At 51.5% G+C, this 21,734-nt stretch overlaps 1 pseudogene; it reads left to right on the forward strand.

Moving 5' to 3' along the window:
• The first annotated feature begins 1,301 nt into the window (after positions 1 to 1,301).
• On the forward strand, positions 1,302 to 20,722 carry LOC144273237 (mast cell protease 3-like; annotated as a pseudogene).
• Positions 20,723 to 21,734: the final 1,012 nt, after the last annotated feature.

Consider the following 21,734-nt stretch of genomic DNA (forward strand, 5'->3'; position numbering starts at 1 on the left):
AACAAGATGTTTATTGAATAACATGTGCCTCAGTTTGGATGCAGAGTCACTGATCCCAAATCGGGACTGGTACTAACAAGTATTTTGTCTACCTGATTGGTAGTTACTGTGTAATTTAATTTCCTTGCCGATTTGTTTTGTTTTCCCTTGCCTTCATGTTGTTTGCTGCCATTCATTTGTTGATTTTCACCTGTGAGTTGGTGAAACACTTTCCTTATGCACTTTGTATACGTTGTACAGAAACAATACAGCAGTGACCCAGGAATACAGCAATGATATGGTTGCTTTCACATAGTAGCCAAATTCAAATGAACTGACAGTGGTTTCTAGCTGACTGCCCGATTAATTGTCCACATCTGGGAGACTGAGGTGTGGTTGACCAGTCTGTTATTCATAAAGCACTTCATTTTTTGTTCTTGATTCTTGGGAGTTTCTTCACGGTGCACGGCTATCTTCTGATGCCTGTGGTCTGTGGGATGCAATCTGAAATAGCTTAAGTTAGTTAATATAATAAAGTTGTTTGTTTGTTTTACATTTCTTCTTGTGTTCAGTAACCCAAATTTAATACGCAGATTAACGTAGTGGGTTTACAATGTAGTGGGGACCAAGTCTTTCATAACTCCAGCTCTCCTTCAGCAATTGTTGTGTAGACATTCACTTTTACCTGAGCTGCATTACTAATATTTTATACTAAATATAGTGCTTAATTGGTAAAATAGATGCTGACTATGTCATGTAAATAAGACTATGTTTTAATCATGGATATTTTTAGTAAAAGTCATGGACAGGTCACGGGCAGTAAACAAAAATTCATGGCCCATGACCTGTCTGTGACTTGAACTATATACCCTGACTTTATCTCGGGGGCGGGAGGCAGCCCGGGGTGCTCATGGAGGGCGGCCTGGGGGGCGCCATGAGTGCTCAGGGGGGCAGCCCAGGGGTGCCATGGGTGCTGAGAGGGGTGAGGGGGGCCATGGGTGCTCAAGGGGGTGGCCAAAGGGTGCTGTAGATGCTTAGGAGAAGCAACCTGGGACCCCCACTGGTGCTGGGGTGGGTGACAGCACGTGGCCTGGGACCCCCGCTGGTGCTGGATAGGAGATTGGTGGATCTGGCAGGCTCTCTACCCGGCTCCCCAGAATCAGCGACATGTCCCTCCCTCAGGTCCTAGGTCTACATGCTGCCTCCACCCCCAAGCGCCAGCTCCACAACTCCGATTGGCAGGGAACTGCGGGAAATGGGAGCTGCAGGGGCGATGCCTGTGGGCGGAGGTGGCGGGCGGAGCTAGGAGCTGAGGGAGGGACATGTCATCGCTTCCAGGGAGCCGCCCCAAGGTAAGCGCCACCCAGAACCCTCACCCCCTCCCATGCCCCAACCCCCAGCCCTGACCCCATCCCACACCCAAAGTGCTGCTGCTCTGTGGGGAGGGGAAGGGTCCGAGACTGCCCCAGCCAGCTGGTGCGGCTGGCCCATAGGCTGCCCGAGCTGCTCAGGCAGCCCCCAGTCCACCTGCACTGGCCACTGCAGCAGCCACGGAGGTCCTGGAGTGTCACAGAATCTGTGACTTCTGTGACCGCTGTGAAGAACTCGCAGCATTGCCTATAAGGAGGTGTATTGCTTTCCCCTGCTGAGCACTCTGTTTTAGAAAAGGCATTCGTAACGTAACGTTTACCAAGCTTTTTAGAGTCCATTTGCTTGTGATACCAATTCCACTGCTTCCCTTTAACATAACATAAAAGAAAAGTGTGTAAATTCAAACCAAAGTAAACTTTAAATGCAAGTCTGTGCAAACACTTTGAGGGGATTACATTTTTGTGACACTTTGTTCCGTTTGGGAGGTGTGGAAGTATAACATTGTATAAGGGGACATGCTGGATACATTGTATATGAGAGGGCATGCCAAAACATGTTACAAAGTACCTGAGGGAGCACATAGGGACAGTTAGCTTTTGAATGGAGAAGCAATTAAGATAGAGCCAGCAGCATCAGAGAAGAAGGCATCAGAATGGAAGGTGTGAAGGGCAATTAGTTAAGTTAACTGGAAGCTGTTAAAGGAGATTGTTAAGGGTGGCAGGTAATTGAAGATACGTGACTGGTCTCAGGGATCTCGAAGGGTGGTGACTAAAATCTTTTTCTTCTTTTGTCTGTAACTTCTCTGTAACTTGTTCTCCAAAAAACTGTATAAATTAAAAGACACAAGCCCCACTCGGGGGGCTCACTTCTAAATGTATCAGCAGAGTAGCTTTGCTAATAAAACAGAGTGGTCTGATAAATTGTGAGTCTGAGTCGAACTTTGACAGAGGCAAAAGTGGAAACCTGTTGGAAAGGTGTGGAAACCTGTTGAAATTGTTTTGTTCGCTTTATGCTTAAATGATCTTTAAACATTTTTGCTATGACATTCTTATAATTATATATCTAATACTTAATAAAGGTATAAACAAGTTAATAAAGGTCCAAACAAGACACTGACATTTTGTTAATATTACCTTTACCTTAATGTTGGTTTCCCCTTACATTTTTTTCTTTGAATAACAAATTAAAAAACCCAAAATGGTGATTAGTAAAAGAGAATTCTTTTTGTTTGCAATTGCATTATTTATTGAGGCAGAAACATATGTTCACATATTTTTTACTAAGACTTGTTTGAACTTTCCCCCCAAAATTGGTATTAATAATATTATGATGGTTATACCAACCATAATATTAAAATAGTGCAGTAATACTTATATTAAAAAGGCATAAAATTGACTTTTGTTGCAACAAAATAAAAATCAAAGCAGGACAACATACATGATATATTTCAGAGTAGCAGCTGTGTTAGTCTGTATTCACAAAAAGAAAAGGAGGACTTGTGGCACCTTAAAGACTAACCAATTTATTTGAGCATAAGCTTTCATTATGGGAGATGAAGTCCTCCACGGAGTCAAGCCCTTAGGAGAGAATGCAGACCTGAACTACAATACCCATAAGCCAATGCATGAGTAGGAAAAAGCAGTTTAACATTTTGTTGAACTGATGACTAACTATGGAATATTCTGATTTGGGTGGAACTGGCTCAAAGTGAAATATTTAATTTCAATTTTCCTGATGCAAACATGGAAAATTCTCAGGAATATCAAAGTATTTGTACGGAAAATTTCAGTGTTGTGGAAACTGCCTTTTCCACAGGTACATCATCCTGCCCAGCTCTAGATTTCTCTCTCTGCCCACCCATTTTCAGGCTGGTTCTGTTTGGCGGCAAGCGCTGGGCCTTTAGCTGTAGAGAGCACTTGTCCCACATGCAATCTGAAATCTTCGGAGGACAGGCCGGGCTGGGAAATGTCAGTCACTGATGTTATTCTCCTTATTGGCAGGGCGATTCCAGTCGGCCCCTGGTGTGCGACAGGGTGGTCCAGGACATCATCTCCAATGGAGATCCAGATGGGTGACCCCCCCAGTGTATACACAAGAATCTCCAAATTCAACTCCTGGATCAACAAAACTCTGCAGAAGCTGAGTTAAAGGAGACGTCCCCCTTTAATGGGCCAGGTTTGCCAAACTGGGCTCCATGCCTGTGTGGAACTCCTGATAAGGTTTACATTAGAGTATTTTTTTCTACTGTTAGAGAAATGCTACGGATGGCTCAGTCCTGAAATCCTTTTGAGGGTAGAAATGTCCTTTTGATCTTTGAAATTTTGTAATATTTTATTGTCACCCCAAACGGCTAGTCAACATTTGGGGCTCTGCAGGTGTCCTGGTTGGGAGCAGAAATTGATGATAGGGTCTGGTATTTAGTCTGACGCAATATGGTTTATTTACAAGGAATATCCAAAGTCAGAATCAAACAGCAGTGGACAACTCCTCTGTTCACTGTTCCCGTCCTGCCTCTCCTGCCAAGACTCTTTGCCAAAAAGGGTTCCTCTCTTAGCTGTCTCTCAGGGTCATATTCCTGTACTTACAGGTTGTGCCTGCCTGGCTTTTTAATTTGCATCTGCCTCGCTTCTGTCCCCAGGTCTCTCTGTTTGTGTTGTGACTTTTCTGATCCAAATGCCCCATTACCCCAGAACAATATTTGGTGACAACTTTTTCTCCTGAGTCATCAGAATTCCCCCCTGTGTACAGGGTTTTACATCAACCTAGGGGATTCTTCAGCAAGGGTAGAATTTTCTCAGCTGAATTCTATAAGCCCCCTACAGACGTTGATTATTTTTATATCTAATCTATTTGGAAGATATAGAAAATGGACACTTGTTTGTAAAACTGATGGCACTTGAGGGGAAAAAATCCATTTTAAAAACTTAAAACAGTCTTGTTTGAACAATTCACTCTCCCTTTTCCATCACTGGCCTGTTGATTGGACATCACAGTGGGGGCAGTGGGCAGGATGCAGGGAAGCTGGGTTGAGCCACAAACAAAATTAGAGCTAAATGAGACCATCTAGGCCTGGATCCTCAGAGGTGTTTGGGTGCCTAACGCCCATTGAAATCAGCAGGAGCCTGAATACCTGTGAGGATCTAGGCCCCAAGCTCTTCCCTCTGGGAGATCTCAAAGTGCTTTACAAAGGGTGGTCAAAATAATTTTCCCCAGCTGGCTAAACTGAGGAAAGACAGGGGCTGTGACTTGCCGAAGGTCACCCAGCAGCAGAAATGGGAACAGAACCCTGTCGCCCTGAGGCGCAAGCCTGGGGTCTGGCTACTAGACCACACTGTTTCCCCACAACTCCCAGCAGCTCCGTCAGGCAGTCCCAGGCACCACGGCCCCCCAGCCCCTGCACCACACAGCTTGATCATTTCAGTTCCCAACTTGTATCCTCTGGAATCAGTACAGTCCTGATACAAATGTCTCCAGTGCTGAATTCCCTCCTGACCTATGTTGTCTGGGGCAGGTGTTGGGTCCACCAGGGCAGGGCAGGTCTCTGGTTACAGGCTGTGGGGCTGCAACACCTATAGGGCTAGAATTGCATCCACCCTAAGTCGAGGGCTGTGGAGCGGATACAGACAGAATCGATCTATGTGTCTCCACACTCCCCTCCATCTGGCTCGCTTTGTCTGGTAACAGGGGCAGTGGGGGCCAGCACTCCCCAGGACCAGGTGGTGCCGTACTGCTGATCCCTGTAAGGCTAGAGGTCAGATTTGTCTGATCCAGAGGCATGAGAGAGATACCCAGAGTTGCGCTCCAACACCCTGGGTATCGCCCCCCCATTACGAGTCCAGAAGGGGCCACAGAGCTCGTCCCATCTGACCCCTGGGTAGCCCCAGTCCTAGGATGGCCCTGAGCTAATCCCGGCTCAAACTAGAGTAGGGCTGTTAGAGAAAGATCCCGGCTTGAGTCACACATTGCCAGGGATGGAGAATCCAGCCCAGCCCTTAATAGCAATGTCTCCAAGCCCGACGCTGGCCCAGCCACCGAAGGGATTTGAATGAGAAATTCCCAGAAAATGTCATTCAGATCGCCTGGGCTGGGTGCTCTGGCCCCCACTGTATGGGGGCAGGGGGAAGAGGAGATGGTGTAATGGTCCCCTCTGGCCATCACCTCTCTGGCTCTACAAACAGCTCAGCATCGACATGATAGAAACCTTCCCACCTTCACGGTGTTTCCGTCTCTGTATTCAGGGCAATTCCTGTTCAACAGAGGACGCAACTGGCAAGCCTCAGGGCTGTGCGGTCTGCAGGTGATTATCACTGTGTTCCCAGGACAAAGCTGAGATGCCCCAAAGCCATTGGGTTTAGGGGCATCAGTGTGTGCCCAGGACACAGATGGGGAATTGTGGAGCCTGGGGGCAGGGAGCTAAAGTGGGAGGAAGAGAGGAGGGGGTTGATGCTACCATAATATATCCCCTGAGAGGGAATTGACGCAAAGAAACTCAATCAGGCTGATGTGAACAGTCATCTTAAGAAAGAGATCTTGAAGTCATTGTGAATAACTCTCTGAAAACATCCACTCAATGTACAATGGCAATCAAAAAAGCTAACAGAGTACTGGAAATAATTAGGAAAGGGATAGATAATAAGACCCATGTCCCTCCCCCCAGTTCACATCCCCTCTGCAGGGGAGGGAGGCTGTTAAGAAGGATCCAGGGACCCACCAGAAGCTCAGCTGTATCTTGATAAAACCGCGGCTCCCACCACAGTAGCACCCAGCCGGGGCGAGAGCTCAGACGCTCTTATTAGCTGCTGAGCCCCCTCCCCCAGCTCTGCTTAGCGGCTGAGCCACTTCCCCTGGCTCAACAGGGCTGCAGGGCACTGCCCAGGGTGAGCACAGCACTGCGATGCCCATGGCCCCACCAGAATGAACTCAACGGCTGAGGGGCTCTAGAGGGTGACTCCCCCTTTTCGCCTCCCCCCACAGCTGGTGTGATAGGGAGTTTAAGCACTGAGATGGCAAGACTCCCACTCAAGGTGCTTATCACATGACCCTGAGGTTTCCTGCCTTTCATCCAATCAGCCGGATAACACATCTTCCATGCAGATGCCCCCCCCCCCGACTTGACAGTGCTGCTCCTACTTCTGCTCCCTGGGGCTCAGGCTGGTGAGTAGGGGGGTGTCATAAATATAAAGGGAAGGGTAAACACCTTTAAAATTGCTCCTGGCCAGGGGAAAAATCCTCTCACCTGTAAAGGGTTAAGAAGCTAAAGGTAACCTCGCTGGCACCTGACCACAATGACCAATGAGGAGACAAGATACTTTCAAAAGCTGGGAGGAGGGAGAAAAACAAAGGGTCTGTGTCTGTCTGTGTGATGCTTTTGCCGGGGACAGAACAGGAATGGAGTCTTAGAACTTAGTAAATAATCTAGCTAGAGATGTGTTAGATTCTGTTTGTTTAAATGGCTGAGAAAATAGCTGTGCTGAATAGAATGAATATTTCTGTCTGTGTGTCTTTTTGTAACTTAAGGTTTTGCCTAGAGGGATTCTCTATGTTTTGAATCTAATAAACCTGTAAGGTATTCACCATCCTGATTTTACAGAGGTGATTCTTTTTTACTGTTTCTTCTATTAAAATTCTTCTTTTCAAGAACTGAATGCTTTTTTCATTGTTCTCAAGATCCAAGGGTTTGGGTCTGTGGTCACCTATGCAAATTACCAAAACTTCCCCAGGTAGTGGGGTACAAGGGTTGGGAGGATTTTTGGGGGAAAGACGTTTCCAAACAACACTTTCCTAATAAAATAAACCCGGATAAATGTTTGGTGGTGGCAGTGGAAATCCAAGGGCAAAGGGTAAAATAGTTTGTACCTTGGGAAGTTTTAACCTAAGCTGGTAAAAGTAAGCTTAGGAGGTTTTCATGCAGGTCCCCACATCTGTACCCTAGAGTTCAGAGTGGGGAAGGAACCTTGACATGGGGCATCAGGGCTCCAGACGTGCACCTCCTCCAAGGTGTACAGGCAGGGCCTGATTAACTCTTCTGTGGGCCTGGGGCAATTAGATTTTGTGGGGCCCCTGTATACAAGTATTTTTCCTAATTTAAAACAAAATGATCACATGGGGGGGGCAGAGGCTCGGTGCTTCCCCTAAGCTCTGGGGTGGAGCAAAAAATGGGGGGTTCAGAGTGCAGGAGGGGGCTCCAGGCTGGGGCAGAGGATTGGGGTGCAGGAGAGTGCGAGGGCTCCGACTGGGGGTGCGGGCTCTGGGATGGGCCTGGGGATGAGGGATTTGGGGTGCAGGAGGGGGCTCCAGGCTGGGGGGTCAAGGGGTTTGGAGTGTTGGAGCGGGCTCAGGGCAGGAGGTTGTGGTGGGGGTGTGGGATCTGGGTGGGAGTTACGGTGCAGGAGTGGGCTCAGGGCTATGGTGTGGGGTTTGGGTGGGAGTTACGATGCAGGAGGGGGCTCAGGGCTATGGTGTGGGGTCTGGGCAGTAGTTACGGTGCAGGAGTGGGCTCAGGGCTATGGTGCGGGGCTTGGGTGGGAGTTAGGGTGTGGGAGGGGGCTCAGGGCTGGGACACAGGGTTGGGGTCTGGGGTCCTTACCTGGGGCAGCTCCCATTAGGTGGCACAGCAGGGCTCCTTGCCTGCCGTGGCTCCACGACACTACCGGAAGCTACTGGCGTGTCCCTGGCTGAGGCCCAGTGGGGGTGCAGGAGGCTCTGAGCACTGTCCTTGCCTGCAGGCACCTACCCCACAGCTCCCATTGGCTGGGAATCCCAGCCAATGGGAGCTGCGGGGGCAGCGCCTGCAGGCAAGGGCAGCGTGTGGACGGAGCTTCCCTGATCGAAGCGAGCTGGCACTCTCAGCTCCAGCCTAGCGGGAGCAAGGGCAGCGCATGGAGCTGTCTCCCCTTCCCCTGCCAGGCAGGGCCTGATAACGCAGCAGGGGCTTTAGTGGCTGCAGCCCAGGGCCCCGGGCTAAGGGGAAGCCTTGCAAAAAGATCTGGACGTTTGGCAGCCTGGAGATAGTTTTACAGGGGCACCCTTAGCCCAGGGCCCTGGGCAGCAGCACCTAAAGTCCCTGTGTTAATCTGGCTCTGGGTACAGGGCCCCAGATGCACAGGGCCCCAGATGTACACAGCCCCCAGGGATGCAGGGTCCTGGATGTTTCCAGCCCAGATGTGCACAACCCCAGACAGATGCTTTACGCTCGCTCTGCAGGGCAGCTGCTGATTGACTTACCCAACATGTGAACTCCTCCCATGGGGCTGTGGTTTGCCCTGAGTCAAGCATCACCTGTGGGGGCAGCCCCTCCCTTTCCTTCTCCCCCAGCCAGGTCTATAACTGACCCTTGAGGCAGATGCATCGCCCCCTTCCCCAGACTCCCTCTGACAGTACTGCTGCTGCCCCTGTTCCCCATGGTCTTTCCCTTCCCCCCGGGGCTGAGGCTGGTGAGTACACGGGGAATAGGATCCCCAGCCTCATAGGTGCTGGTGCTATGGGAGCTGTCTACAAAGCCTGTCTCCACCCCAGAGTCAGCTGCTTCCCCCAGAGCCATTGGTGTGTCCCACGCACCCAGCTGGGGTGCTGGGGCATCTGGGGAGGTGGGGGGCTGGTGTGTGCCCAGGACACAACTGGAGAGCCCCATAAGGTCTCAGAGCAGCATCAGTATGTGAACAGCCAGTGCCAGGACAGGAAAGGCAGATCTGCACAGCCTTTGTGCTTAGAACAGGGGGGGACTCCTGGGTTCATCTCGCAGATCCACCGCGCATGACGGCAGAGATTTGGAGTGAGGCACTTTTTCTCTTTGTGCCTGGACTTCCCAGTCTGTGAAATGGGGATAAGGCTGCTTCCTTTAAATGTCCTGGAGCAGGGATTCTGTGCAGCACCTGGTACAATGGGGACCCTGATTGCAGTCGTGATCTGTGCAGCGCTTGGACGTTGCGGGCCCTGATCTCAGTCGGAGTCTTTGCAGTGCCTGGCACAACAGAGCGCTGGTCTCAGTCAGGGGAAGGGTACACCAGCTTGCAGAATTCGGGGGCTTTTCTTTTTTTGGGGGGCTCTGGCAGGGGAGATGACTGGGGGATGGGAAGCCCAGCCTCACTCCAGACCCTACATGACCCTATGTGGTCTTCACGAAGACAGAGACAGAAGGAAAAAGAGCAAAAGGTTGCAGGGGATTCCTGATCTGGGAGAACGTGATGGTAACGACAGCTCCTTGTAACTGCAACCTGCAGTAAGAAATGGAAGATCCCCTGTCCCTGAGCCGGCCACTCCCTGTCCTGGGCCAGTTCAAAGCTGTCACCCTGGAGCGCTGGCTTCTGTAAATTCATCCTGAATCCAAGGCAGCGTCTACACGCACCCACTTTAACAAGGTTAACAACCCTCGGTTGAATCCACGGTATTGGCCGGTCTGCAGCACCTGCATCCCCTTGTATTGCATAGTAACATCACCGTGCTGCTGGGGGCCCACAACACTGAAATAGATGAATGGGGGACACCAAAGATCTGGGTACATCCTCGAATCCCCCACCCAGAATACAATGACATGACGGATGGAAATGACACCATGCTGCTGTAGGTACCACCCCCCATCCCATCACCCCGCCCACAATGACCTCACACTATGGCAGGTACCACTCTTGTCCCATTACCCTACCCTCACTGACCTCACCCTGCCGTAGGTACTGCCCCTGTCCCATCCCCCCATCACCTGTCACCTCACACTGCTTGGGGCGAGCAAAGGTAGCTTGGGAATTCAGGGCTATGGGAGGGGAGGAAGGGGGTTCCGGGGGCACTAGGGCTGGGCTGGGGGGCTAGGGGAGGCAGCAGGATCCAGGGGGGCTGGGGGATTATGTGGGGAGCTGAGGGAGGCAGTAGGGGCCAGGAGCCATGGGGATGGGTCGGGGGCTGGGGGAGGCGCTGGGAGCAAGAGGGGAAGGGTGGGCATCTGGGGGAGGCAGTGGGGTCAGGGGTGATGGTGGAGATGTCTGGGGGGGACAGCAGGAGCCATGGGATGGATGGGTGGGAACCAGGAGAGGGGCAGGTGGGGAGGCGGGGGGGCCACACTGGCAATGGGGGGTGAGGGGAGGCAGCAGGGGCCAGGGGGATGGGGAGCATGGCGAGCCGGGGCAATGGGAGGGCATCTGGGGGAGGAAGTGGGAGCCACTAGGTGGATGGGTGGGGGATGGGCCTTAAACATTACATCAAAGTGCTCTAGAAACCAAAACTTCTTTGTCTCTTGAGTACCTGCCTTGAACCCTGCTGCATACCACCATAACCTGGGATGATTTATCATAGAATCATAGAATCATAGAATATCAGGGTTGGAAGGGACCCCAGAAGGTCATCTAGTCCAACCCGCTGCTCAAAGCAGGACCAATTCCCAGTTAAATCATCCCAGCCAGGGCTTTGTCAAGCCTGACCTTAAAAACCTCTAAGGAAGGAGATTCTACCACCTCCCTAGGTAACGCATTCCAGTGTTTCACCACCCTCTTAGTGAAAAAGTTTTTCCTAATATCCAATCTAAACCTCCCCCACTGCAACTTGAGACCATTACTCCTCGTTCTGTCATCTGCTACCATTGAGAATAGTCTAGAGCCATCCTCTTTGGAACCCCCTTTCAGGTAGTTGAAAGCAGCTATCAAATCCCCCCTCGTTCTTCTCTTCTGCAGACTAAACAATCCCAGCTCCCTCAGCCTCTCCTCATAAGTCATGTGTTCTAGACCCCTAATCATTTTTGTTGCCCTTCGCTGGACTCTCTCCAATTTATCCACATCCTTCTTGTAGTGTGGGGCCCAAAACTGGACACAGTACTCCAGATGAGGCCTCACCAATGTCGAATAGAGGGGAACGATCACGTCCCTCGATCTGCTCGCTATGCCCCTACTTATACATCCCAAAATGCCATTGGCCTTCTTGGCAACAAGGGCACACTGCTGACTCATATCCAGCTTCTCGTCCACTGTCACCCCTAGGTCCTTTTCCACAGAACTGCTGCCTAGCCATTCGGCCCCTAGTCTGTAGCGGTGCATGGGATTCTTCCGTACTAAGTGCAGGACCCTGCACCTATCCTTATTGAACCTCATCAGATTTCTTTTGGCCCAATCCTCCAATTTGTCTAGGTCCTTCTTATCCTATCCCTCCCCTCCAGAGTATCTACCACTCCTCCCAGTTTAGTTGGGGTTGGTCCTGCTTTGAGCAGGTGATTGGACTAGATGACCTCCTGAGGTCTGTAATCTTCTATGATTCTATGATGGATCTTAATAGTCAGGGACAGATCCTAGAAATCAGGGTTGGGAATTAGCTGGATCCTAGGAGTCAGAGAGGGGAATTGGTGAATCAAGAACCCAGGGGTGGATCTGAGAAATCAGCAGGAGATCTAGAAATCAAGCACAGGAGTCATCCAGATGCTGGAAATAAGGATTCGGAATCAGAGACAGGAACTGACTAGGTTAAAGAAATCGGGCATGGATGCTAGAAATCAGACACCGGAACTGGGCAGATCCTAGAAATCTGGGACGGGGCCAGCTAGATCCCTGGACTGTGGGGTGGTAGCCCTGGGGGTTGGGGGTGGGGGTGGGGAGCGGTCCTGGGGGATGACTTGATCTTGAGTCCCCAGTCCCCAGGAAGCAGGATACAGAGCTGGATTTCGGGACTGTGAATACAGAATGCACCCTTTGCTTGGACACCGGTACCCGCACCTGCTGTTTGCTTCTCAGGGCGACTCCAGGGCCCCTGGTCTGTGATGGGAAGGCCCAGGGAATTGTCTCCCATGGCAGCACTGATTGGTCAGCACCCAGGGTGTTCACCAGGGTCTCCATATACTTCTCTGAATCAAGAAAACTCTGCTCAAGCTGAAGCCATAGAGGGAAGCCTCCATCTGCTCTAGTGTCACTGGGGAGATCCATACAATGGCTGGTTGGCTGGGCGTTGCAGATGGATGGATGGATGGATATGTAGCCAATGATTTTAGTTTATTGGTCATTTATTGTGTGACGTTATGATTACCATGTCATGTCATATATAATTGCATGCTGAAGAGTGTTAACTTGTAGGATTATAGAAGTATAAGACTGATCAGTAGTTAGAAGAGATAATTAGGTATCTAACTAAGCAGGACTGAAATGCAAGGCCTACAGGCTGCGGACCGTCAGATTTTAGCTTAGCCATATTAGGCCATAGGCTTCAGAAATGCTTGACATCAGTAAGTGACCGAAGAATGACCCTATGCCACAAGATGATGGGGAAAGATGTGCCCATGAGGGATATTGTGAAAAATTAAGAGCAAGGGTAATTTTTGGCTTACAGGATACCTGGTAGTCACATTTCTCTAGCACGTGCCCTAATCGCAGGGTGCGTAATGTGCATAAAAGCTAATGAGACATAGTTGGAATCACATTATAAAAAGAGGGTGCCCAGATTAGGGAAATTGACTTCCCTGTGGGAAACGCCAGAAGGAACCATCCTCTACTGACGATCAATTGGCCAGGCAGCCATAAGATCTAAAGAATATCGTTAAGGATGTGAGTAGAAGTATATTTGTCACTTGTTCACCGGTCTTTATAGAATTTCTAGATGTTTGGGTAATCATAACTTTAACTGTAACTTTAATAAAACTTGTAAAACAGACTGGACCTTTTCTGTGTGAAATGTGGTCACCACCCTGGGTCTTTATGTGATCCTAGAGACTTCAATTTCTCCCCGCAGAGCCTGACTTTAACTCAGGCCTTAGGCCTTACACCAGGCCCCTTATAGCGGGCCTCATGTCTCAGGATCCCTCTTTCTGTTTCACCCTCCATGTCCATCCTCCTGTTCCATCTGTCCCTCCCTCGCTCCCTCCCCATCTACACCCTTCTATCAATCCAGCCTGCCATCCCTCCACCCCTCTCTCCCTATGCATGGGGAAGATCCCAAGGTTCCCAGCCTCCCCACCCACCCCCTCCCTCCATCCATCCATCCCCTGGCAGTGTAACCCATTGCTGTAGCATCTCAGCTTTGTTGGTGCCTTCACCTTCACCCTGTTTGCTTGTTAATTTCATTCCCTGTGCTCTGTCTGCCGGCATCGATGGAGTTTAGTGACATTCAGCCCTTGCAGGTCCTTACTTCTCTCCAGGGCCTTTAGAACTGGCTGCTGGTATCGCACACAGGCAGGCTGGGATGTTCAAAGCCTTCTGTAGGAGTGAGGTGTCGAAATCCCAGTGACTTTCAGTGGGAGTTGGGGCCCGAACAACCTGACCCCCCCTTTACAAGCCCCAGCCCATCCTGCCAAGTGCTGGGGCTCAATCCCATGGAAGCTCAGCGCCCAGCATCTCCCAATAGGGGAAATGGGGAGATTTTCAGAAGCGCCAAAAATGCAGTGGGTTCCCCTAGTACATATGGCCAGGAGCAGGTACACACCGGAGTCCACTCAGCCCCTCCCCCCGTGCAATGGGAGCAGGTCCTTATGGGATCCAGCCTCACACTACACAGCGACCCTCCATGAGAGGGTGGGTGGGGAATTGATATGGGGCCTTTCCCCTCCAGGGGGCTTTGGCTCCAATCCAGCCCCAGGACAGGGAACGGGTAACTCCAGGGGGATGGGAAATTGAACACAAGGCCTTGCCCGTCCAGGGTGCACCCACTCCCATCCAATATTTGCTGACTTGCGAGGGGATTGTGAATCAGATTCACCATTTCGCTCCCCGGCCCCAATCCAGGTGTTTGTGGGAAGCGGTGCTGTGACAGACAGAAGTATCTGGTCTCTCTGACTCAGGGCCCTCCCCACGGCTCACATCTTCTCTGCAAGGGAGGGGGACAGCTGAGCAGAATCAGGGGGGCGGGTTTCCACAAGAAGCTGAGCCGAGTCTCAGTCAAACCGCGGCTCCCACCACAGGAGCACCCAGCCGGGGTGAGAGCTCAGACTCTGCTATTAGCTGCTGAGCCCCCTCCCCCAGCTCCACTCCAGATGTGCACAGTATCCAGTGGTGCACGGCCGCTGGGGGCACGGGGGGGGCACAGGTAGGTGTGGCCACAGCTGTGCCTGGCACCAGAACAGGCAGCCCCCAGCTCCAGGAGTTCAGCTATTGGGTGGGGGGGTGACCCAGCTGGGCCTGATCTTCTCTGCGGTATGTGTGGTGGGGGGTTTCCGGGGACGGAGACGGCTGAGGCATGGCAGGTGGAAACATCACACTGAGGTGTTCCCCCTACACACATCTCTGCGCCGACCCAGGCATCTGGAGGAAGAGGCCAGAAAAGCCCTGTCTGTGGATGTCTCAGCCCTAGCCACATGCCCCACTTGGTGCCTGCACGGACCTGGGGGGGAGGATATCAGTGCAAGCTGCAACAGGGCTCAGTTCCGTGCCAGATGTGCACGGCTCCAGGCTGATCCAGTGCCCAGATGTGCCACATCTCCAGCTGTGGAGGGCACCAGGCTGCTGAGGAACCTTCTTCCAGCTCCTTCACCGGGACGCAAGGAGGGAGCGAGGTGGCGTTGCTTTGCAAGAGAGCAGGCAAGTGAGCCTGTGAGCCTGCCTTCCTGTTGCAGAGAGACACTGGGATGAAGCCGGGTTAACCACAACACAGGCCTCAGACTTGGCCCTGCCTCTTAGCAGCTGAGCCACTTCTCACCCACTCAGCAGGGCTGCAGGGCACTGCCGAGGGTGCTCCAGCTCCAGCCATGCCGGCGGGTCCCCATCCCCTGCCTCTCCAGCCCACTCGGTTAACGGTTAACCAGTTAAACAATATAATTCTAATCGTTTAACTGGTTAACTTTTTAAACCAATTTTTACCTCCCTAGTCCAAGCGCTGAGATGGCAGGTCCCCCACCCACATCCTGGAGTGCATGGCCCTGAGGTTTCCTGCCTTGCATCCGTGCTGCTCATGCAGGCCCGTAACCCACCTCTCAGGCAGAGGCCCCCCCTCCCAGCTGGGCCATGACAATTCTGCTCATTCTCCAGCTTCACAGGGCTCAAGTTGATGAGGGGAGGGGGCACAGTAGCCCCAATGTGCACAGCCTCCAGGGATGCAGGGCCCCAGATATGAACAGTCCCAGGGGCACAGAAAGTCACATGTGCACAGCCCCAAGGGCTGAAGGGCACCACGTGTGCACAGCCCCCCAGGGATGCAAGGCCCTATAGCTACTCAGTTGCCAGGGTGTGCAGGGCCACATGTGCACAGCCCAAAGGGGTGGAAGGCCCCAGATATGCACATCCCAAGGGTTGCTCTCTGCTAGCTCTGCAGGGTGGCTGGTGACTGCCTTACCCTAAGAGTGAACTCCTCCCTGGCAGGATCCAGAGGTTGTGGTTGACCCCGAGCCAAGCGTCACCTGCGGGGGGGCAGCCCCTCCCTTTCCTTTTCTCCTGGCCAGTCTTATAAGTGACCCCAGAGGGAGACGCATTCGTCTCCTTCCCCAGACTCCCTCTGAGGATGCTGCTGCTGGTGCTGTTCCCCAGGGCCTTTTTCTTCCCCCCGGGGGCTCAGGCTGGTGAGTACAGGAGGGGATCAGCCACCTGGCCTAATAGGGAGCAGAGCCTGGTGCTATCGGAGCTCTCTGCAAACTGAGCTGCTCCCCAGAGTCAGATGCTTCCACCACGGCTGTTGGTGCATCCCCATCACCCAGCTGGAGTGTCGTAGGGTCTGGGGGGGATGTCAGTGTTTGCCCAGGGCCAAACTGGCGAGCCTCAGGGCTGTGGGGTTTGGGGGCAGTTATCAGTGTGTGTGCGCCCAGGTCAAAGCTGAGGTGCCCCAGACCCGGTATCGGTGCCTAGGACCCAGCTGGGGAGCTGTGGGGTCTGGTAGCAGGTGGGCAGGGAGCTAAAGGGGCAGAGGGAAAGGAGGGGTTTGATGCTACCATAATAAATCCCCTGAGAGGGAGCTGGCACACAGTAACTCAACCAGGGCTGATGTGAACGGTCATCTCCTAGACAGGAAATGCAGAACGGTGCAGCCTGTGTTGTTAGAGCAGAGGTTGGTGGAAGACAGGACTCCTGGGTTCTTTTTCCAATTCTATCGCACACTGCACCCGTGATCTGGAATGAGTCACTTTTCCTCATTGTGCCTGGATTTCTCAGTGTGTGAAATGGGGATGAGGATCCGTCCTGTGTCTGCATGAACTCTCCGGAGCAGGGCTTCTCCCTCTGCGTCTCTGCAGTGCCTGGGCACGATGGGGGCTTGATCTCCGGCGGTGTCCGCACAGCACTCAGCACAACAGGGGCCCTGGTCTCGTCGGGGTCTGTGCCGCGCCGAGGACAATGGGGGCCCTGATCTCGGTCAGGGGAGGGGTTCACCAGCTGGCTGGATTGGGGGCCTGAACTAACTCCTTCTCTTGGCGTCTCTGCCAGGGGAGATCACTGGGGGATGGGAAGCCCGGCTCATGCCCTACATGGCCTTTGTGAAAATAGAGAGAGAAGGAAAAGGAGGAAACATGTGTGGAGGGTTCCTGATCCGGGAGGACGTAGTGGTGACGGCAGCTCATTGTAACTGCAACCTGGGGTAAGAAATGCAAGAGCCCCTGCCCCTGAGCCAGCCATTCTCCTAACCTTGGGCCAGGTCAAAGCTGCCCCCTCACCCCAGCAGGGGAAAGGCCCTGGAGTGCTGGTGTCTGAACATTGACCTGAGTACCAGGCAGCATCTACACACACCCACTTTAACACAGTTAGCGACCCGTAACTGACTCAAGAGTAGTGGCCTGTCTGCCGGTGGGCAGATGGAGCCCAGGCCATGGCGGATGGGCCAGCCAGAGGACCTCATCTCTGCCCGGTCCTAGCTGTGGGACCCCAGCCCCAGCAGGACCCCAGCCCCTGCATTAACTTAGATTAATGTTTAACCAGTTAACCGATATAATTTTAATCATTTAACTGGTTAACTTTTTTCACCCATATTTTCATCGCTACTTCGAACTGGGGTACCACCTGAGCCTCCTCACCACCAGTCCGGGCTCCGTTTACACTGTACTGCTGCAACAGTCTCTCACACCCCCTCCATCATAGATATTGGTAGGGACCCATCCAGCTGCAGCTTGACACCGATGCTGAGATCAGCCCTGCATGGGAAGGGGGCCATTTTGGCAAAAAACCTTCAATGTGAGAGCCACATCCCCAAAGCCCCACCCAGCTCACTCCACCCCCCCTCCCTCCCTCTCTCTCCCACACCCTCACTCACTTTCACTGGGCTGGGGCAGGGGTATGGGATCGGGTTCCAGGTTGGGGCCAGGGATGAGGGCTTTGGGGTGCAGGAGGGGGGTTGGGCTGGAGCCAAGAGGTTTGGAGTGCAGGAATGGGCTCAGGGCTGGGGCAGTGTGTTGGGGTGTGGGAGCTGATGTGGGCTTTGGCTGGGGCTAAGCGGTTCACAATGTGGGAGGGGGCTGCGGGCTGAGCCTGAGGCAGGGGTTTGGGGTTTGGCGGGGAGGGTTCAAGCTCTGGGAGGGTGTTTAGGTGCAGGAGGAAACTCCAGGCTAGGGCAGAGTGTTGGGGTGCAGCAGGGAGTATGGGGTGCTGGCTCTGGGAGGGGGAATGGGGTGCAGGAGGCGGTATGAGGGGCTGGCTCCATGAGGGGGTATGGGATACAGACTAAGTGCTGGGGCAGGGGGTTGGGGTGCAGGAGGGGGTATGAGGTGCTGGGGCCAGGAGTGGGCAGCACTTGCTTCGGGGTCCCCGGCCCCACACCACTTCCAGAAGGGGACAATGCACCCCTGAGGCCCCTCTCTGCAAGCACCGCCCCCACAACTCCCACTGGCAACAGTTTTCTATTCCCAGCCAATGGGAACTGCGAGGGTGGTGCTTGCCGACAGGAGCAGCACATGGAGACCTCTGCTCCCCCATTCAGGGCCACGGGGGCATGCTGGCTGCTTCTGGGACTGGCGTGCCCCTCTGAGCTTCCAGAGACCAGGGAGCCACACTTTGGGTCCATGGGAGCAGCCACTGGCTCGCAGGGCCTTGCAGTGAAGAATACTGATGTAAGCTCATGAAATCCATCTCCTCCCTCAATGTGGAGAGGGACATGCACAGCTTTGTGCCACAAGTTATAATTTACACACACACACTGGTTTTAGACAAAACAAAACTAGTTTATTAACAATAAAAGATAGATTTTAGGTGATTATAAGGGATAGCAAACAGATCAAAGTAGATTACCTAGCAAATAAGATAAATATGCAATCTAAGCTTAATATACTAAAGAAACTGGTTATAAGTAGCAAATTCCCACCCTAAATGTTGTTTTAGGCAGATTGCAGAGATTTTTAAAGGCCAGTTGCATTTGCCTGCAGCTTAAAACTTCAGATATTTCATTTATAGGCTAGACAGCCTTCCAGACTGAGCTCAGTCCTTCGGCCCTCATTCAGTCTTTGTTTCTTAGATATTTACAGCAGTCATCCTGGCGGGGATTCAGTGAAGAAAGAACCATGATTATGTCACTCCCCTGCTTTAAATAGGTTTTATATATGGTGGGAATCCTTTGTCTTCCAGTGTGTTTCCCACCTCTGGTCAGTGGAAAAATACTAATATTATCATGGAGTCCAGTACCAGGTGGCTTGATCACATGATCCTACCACCATAACATAAAGGCAATTTGCAGTGTTCCCAGGAAGGCTTGCCTAGGAAGGCTCCCTGGTGAGAGATTAGCATCTTCTAAGAATTTACCAGCCAGCAATCTAGACTGACTGCATTCTGTCTAGTGGGTGTTCCCCAGGTGTAAACACATTTGTAATAGGTGCATAGACAATATTCCTAACTTCAGATACAAAAATGATACATGCATACAAATATGATAATCATGTTCAGTAAATCATAATCTTTCTCATGATATCTCACATGCCTTATCTTTCACAAGATACTTCACAATTGTGCCATACTCATATACCAATATTACTATGAAGAATATGGGGCGTAATGCTATCCCCACCCCAGTGAATTTCCACTGCTTCAGGTGTCACGCATATCCCATCACCTTGCCCCCAGTGACCTCACACTGTTGCAGGTACCACTTTCATTCCTCCCCCCCCCTCAAGTTGTCACATACTGCAGCACGTACCGACCCCGTCCCATCACCCCATCCCCAGTGACCTACACTACTGCAGGTATCACCCCCATCCCATCACCAAGCCCCCAGTGGGCATCACAGATTTGCACAGTTCTCATGGGGATACCCCACCTGGTCCCATCTAACCCTATCCCCCCATGACTGATTGATCCCTGAATAGGAATTTGCTTTTCCTTCTCTCTCTCCCCTGCATCACAGCTGAGGGATACGGCCCAGATGACCCAGACTGTGGGCACCATCCCCCTGTCTGAGGAGATGGTGAAGAAGGGGGCAGTGTGCAGTGTGGCTGGCTGGGGCCAGACCAGTAGCAAGACAAACTCCCAGCCCTCCCCAACTTTGCAGGAGGTGGAAATGACGGTCATGGGGAAATGTATGTGTCTGTCTCGGCCCTATCTGCACTATGTCCCATCCAGGATGCTGTGCATGGGGGTCCCTCTGGAGAGGAAGGCACCATTCCTGGTGAGTGTGGGACAGGCATGTGGCGGCCCAAGGTGCTGCTAGAACAGGAGACTGACAGGGATGGGCAAAATGGGAACAGTCAGGTTCCATGGTGAGCCAGGCAGATCCTGGGAACCAGGAACCAGAATTGGCCAGACCCTAGGAATCAGGAATGGAGGCGAGAAATCAGGGGAAAGAACCAGGCAGTTCTTTCAAATGAGGAATGGATCCTAATAATTTGGGACAGGAACTGGCTAGATCACAGAAATCAGGGACAGAAATCATCTGGATGTTCAACATGTTCTAGAAATCAGGGACAAGAATCAGCCACATCCTGGAAGTCAGGGATGGATCTTAATAGTCAGGGACAGATCCCAGAAATCAGGGTTGGGAATCAGACGGATCCTAGGAGTCAGAGAGGGGAATTGCTGAACAAAGAACCCAGGGTTTGATCTGAGAAATCAGCAGGAAATCCAGAAATCAAGGGCCGGAGTCAGCCAGAAGCTGGAACTCAAGATTCGGAATCAGGGGAGGGAACTTATCAGGTTAAAGAAATCGGGGATGGATGCTAGAAATCAGGCACCAGAACTGGCCAGATCCTAGAAATCAGGCATGGGGCTGGCTGGCTCCCTGGGGTGGAAGCCCTAGGTGGGTCCTAGGAGTAACTTGATTGTGAGTCCCCAGGAAAGGGGATTCAGATCTGGATTTCAGGACCATGGATACAGAATGCAGCTGGACCTTTGCTTGGACATTGGTAATCCCGCACGTGGTGTTTGCTTCTCAGGGTGACTCCGGGGGCCCCCTTGTCTGTGATGGGAAGGCTACAGGCATTGTCTCCCATGGCACTGGTGACTGGTCAACTCCCAGTGTGTTTACCAGGCTCTCCAAATACGTGTGCTGGATCAAGAAAACTCTGCGCAAGCTGAAGCCTTAGAGGCAAGTGTCCATCTCTACTGTGAGTGGAGAGATAGATGGGTATTGCAGAGCGATGGATGGCTGGCTGCCTATTGCAGATGGATGGATGGATGTGTAGCCAATGGTTTTAATTTATTACTCATTTCTTCTGTGATGTTATGATTAATTAACGTGTTATGCTGTACATAATCTTTCTATGCTCAATAGAGTTAAGTTGTAGCATTAGAGAAGTATAAGGTTGATCAGTAATTGAAGTGGTAATTAGGTATTAGGTATCTAAATAAGGAGGTCTCAAATGCAAGGCCTACAGGCTGAGGCCTGTAAGATTTTAGCTTAGCCATTTTAGGCCATAGGCCTAAACAATGCTTGACATCAGTAAATGACCAAAGAATGACCCTATGCCACAAGATAATGGAAAAAGATGTACCCATGGGGGATATTGTGAAAAATTAAAGGTAAGAGTAGTTTTTGCTTTCAGAATATCCAATAGTCAGATTTTTCTACCACATATCCTAACCACAGGGTGTACTATGTGTGTAAATGCTAATGAGGAATAGTTGGAATTGCATTATAAAAGGAGGGTGCCCAGATTAGGAAAACTGAGCTCCCTATTGGAAACCCCAGCAAGAACCATCCCCTTAATGATGTTCATTTGCCCTGGCAGCCATCAGATCTTAAGAATATTGTTAAGGATGTGAGTATAACTATATCTGTATCTTGTGCATAGGTCATTATATAATTTCTATATGCTTTAACAATCATAACTTTAACTGTAACTTTAATAAAACTTGTAAAACAGACTGGACCTTGTACTTGTGAAATGTATGTGTGGTCACTATTCTTGGTCCTTATGTGTTCCCAGAGATGCTAAATCTGAAGCAAGAAGCAGAGGTGACTTTCAACCTGTGAGCTTGAAACTGTAGCGATCAGAGCCAAACTCATGGTGGTGTAATACCACATTACAAAATTGACTTTAAATAAAATAAAAGGTGATAGATGGATGGATATTGCAGAAGGTCGGATGGATAACT

This window comes from Eretmochelys imbricata, chromosome 13 (genome assembly GCF_965152235.1).
Source record: "Eretmochelys imbricata isolate rEreImb1 chromosome 13, rEreImb1.hap1, whole genome shotgun sequence".
NCBI classification, from domain to species: Eukaryota; Metazoa; Chordata; order Testudines; family Cheloniidae; genus Eretmochelys; species Eretmochelys imbricata.